The sequence below is a fragment of the Calidris pugnax genome, unplaced genomic scaffold (assembly GCF_001431845.1).
Source record: "Calidris pugnax isolate Ruff unplaced genomic scaffold, ASM143184v1 scaffold273, whole genome shotgun sequence".
NCBI classification, from domain to species: domain Eukaryota; kingdom Metazoa; phylum Chordata; class Aves; order Charadriiformes; family Scolopacidae; genus Calidris; species Calidris pugnax.
Window position 1 is genome coordinate 2,955,143 of NW_015094508.1, and position 3,353 is coordinate 2,958,495.

A 3,353-nucleotide genomic window follows, 5' to 3' on the forward strand; every position below is an offset into this window, starting at 1 on the left:
CTCCATGAGCCAGCAATGTGTCCTTGTCGACGAGAGGGCCAGTGGAATCCTGGGCTGCATAGGGAGAAGTGTGGCCAGAAGGTTGAGGGAGGTCATTCTCCCTCTCTACTCTGCACTGGTGAGGCCACAACTGGAATACTTCATCCAGTTCTGGGCTCCCCAGTTCAAGAGAGACAGGGAACTACTGGAGAGAGTCCAACATAGGGCAACCAAGATGATTAAGGGATTGGAGCATCTCCCTTAGGAGGAAAGGCTCAAAGAGTTGGAGCTCTTTAGCCTGGAGAAGACTGAGGGGAGACTTCATCTATGCTTACAAGTTTCTAAAGGGTGGGTTGAAGGATGTTGGAGCCAGACTCTTTTCAGTGGTTTCCAGAGATAGGACAAGGGGCAAAGGGCTCAAGCTGGAACATAGAAAGTTCCACTCAGATATGAGGAAAAACTTCTTTAGGGTGAGGGTGACAGAGCACTGGAACAGGCTGCCCAGAGAGGTCGTGGAGTCCCCTTCTCTGGAGATTTTCAAGCCCTGAGTGATGCAGCCCTGAGTGATTTGCTCTAGGCAATCCTGCTTTAGCAGGGGGGTCGGACCAGATGATCTCCAGAGGTCCCTTCCAACTCTGTCAAATCCATGAAATCTGTGAAATGAGTGAGTGAGCAGCTGGTATAATACACGCTGCTACAGAACTTGCACTTCAGTGCAGAAATACATGGATGCTGCAGCTGCTAGTTGCCAGGTTCCTGTTCTCAGCTTCAACAGCTCTAAACCTTGTCTCATATTAAAAGTGCCATGACCAAGCCCAATGTTAGCTACTTCTGCTGAGTAACAGTGGGGTGTGTTTTGTTCATTGGAAGCTGAAATCCCATCTGTATTTGCATCTTTGACACTTGTAAGGGACAAAGAAGTGTAGTAATACATCAACAGAAGGAACCAAAATTAACACAATATTCCAAAGATTTTACGGTATGTTTTTAAAAGTATTCAAGGAAGCTCTTTCGATTGCCTGAAGAGCTATCAGATTAAGTGGGGAAAAAACACTCCAGAGAAACAGTAGCTAATGGTCTTTCAGAGCAACTAAACAATAATATGACAGAATTAAAGTACAGCTGCTGCTGTGGCTAGGAGAAAACTCCAGACATTGCCAAATTTTGACACCTTCAATTAGAACTTCACTGGCCTCAGTTTAAGATCACCACCTCTTTACATTCCAATTTTGACAGGAAAGGGAATCCAAAAGGTCTCCCAGCCCTGGAGAAGCCCCAAGACTGCTACATTTGCATCTTATGACACCCAGACATCTGCTCTTAAGCTTCCTTTGATCCAGTTTTCAGTCCTGGATTTTCTCTTGGAAACACTTCCTGGACACCAATTTTCTACTCTCTTCCCAGAAGTTCTCACTATTTATACCAGAGCTTTTGCAATTCTGTTATGATCCTTCCATAAAACAACTATAAATTACATTTTTAATATCCCATCCTCCCAAAGCAATGCACTATGTCAGTCAACATGATTTCTTCTTCTGCTCAGCACCCTCAAAAATATTTTGACCCAAGGACAGAGTTCTCTCAGCAGCAGTGGGCTACCTTTCAGGAGTAGTTTTACAGACTATATTTTTATTTCCGAATCATCAGTGAAGAAGTGTCCCAGAAAATCACTAGGACCAGGTGATTATCCATCTTATTCACAACACCTTTGCTCCACAAGAGGCATCAGTCTCCAGCTCTCCTTGGGTTCACAGCTCACCAGAAACCACTGCCTCCCTGGCGGCCACTTCTCTCAAATAGTTGTAGCTCCAGCTCAGCACCAGCCCCACTGCACAGCAGTCACAGGTGTACTCACCTGCTGACTGTGACACCTCTACTCTAGAAAGTCCACTGTTTCTTCCCACTCTCTATATACTACATTGTGGAGGTTCTTGCCTTCTTCTGTCCCACAGCTGAAACAGATCCATTGCCTGATAAAGCACGTTCTTTATTCTTCCTTGTTTTAACATCCTCTATGTCAGCTTCTGCATCTCTCAGGATCATAACCAGTTGTTCCACTTGTAGAGAAATTCAACTGCTTCAGGCTCCTTCCTGGGGACCAGAGTGGTTGTATTGATTTTCTTTGACTTTAGACCCTGTGTTGCCCTAGTGTTCACCCACAAGAGAGGGAAGTGGTAAGGCTTGAGCTGGTGGAATTCTTACTAACGCTGCCAGTAAAGAGCGTGAACTTCAGCAGCCGACCAGCCACAGTGGAACCTGCACATACCTTTGCCTTTAAAATCACTCCAGCAATATCCTATAGTACCAGCAATACACTACGAACTGCTATACAGTGTAGTCTACATTCCTACTTCCTACTCTGCTTCCAGAAGGTCTTTCATTCACATGCATGCAAGAATGAGCGTGTGTGAAATGAAAGACCAAAAGAACAGTAACTACAGACTGGTCTTCAAAGTAATACAATGCAAGCCAGAAGTACGTCTCGGCTGTGAGCAACGGTCAGGTTTTGTCATTCATGCTTTCTTAAATGACATGTTAAATGACTGGCAGCACAAGCAAATATCCAGTATCAAGTGGCATAAGAAATGATTTATTTATGCTGCTGACTGAAAACCAAACACGACTGTCATCCATTTATTACAGCAATCCTTTCAGAAGTTACTGAGATCAGATTTGAAAAATCAAAGTCGCAAGAGGTATTGTGTGTATAGAACTGCTCGGGGTGGGTCTCGTATTGTGAATCCCTCACTGACAGCATTTCTAATTACTTCCTATACATACAGCAATTTCAGTTTTTTCCTAGTGTTCCCATCACCCAGGTTCAAGAAGTTTATTTTAAAATGTCAGCTCTGCTGCTACCCTGAAAAGACACACATCCTAAAGAATGACTGCTCCGGGGAAAGTCGGTAAAAGCGTGTGGACGCGGAAATCACCTGCGCATCTTAAAGCAGCCTACCCTCAAGCAGCAGAGCCAGCGCGAATTCCTTGGGGGCCAAGCGCTGCGCTCCGGGAGGGGTTTGGATGTTCCCGCAGCACCGCGCATCCCGCGGCAGCGCTGGGCTCCCCGGCCGGGTCCTGTCCGTACACCTACACGGCAGCTTCCTTACCACCTCCCCGTTCCCGTCCCGTTACTCTGCCTCTTCCATTTGGCTCCGGAGGAAGAAATCAAGACCTTGTCCTTCAGATGAGGGGCAAAGAGCTCTTCTGACCATCCCTGGCTAAAGTTACACGCTTAGCAACGCTCCAGAACGGAGAGGAGAGACGACCCCGGCGCGCCAGCTTCTGCCTTTCCCCCATAAAGCAACTTCTTGTTGCCAAGAAAGAGGCAGTTTTTGCCGCTGGCCGGCTTGCAACGACGCGGGGGGGGGGGGGCG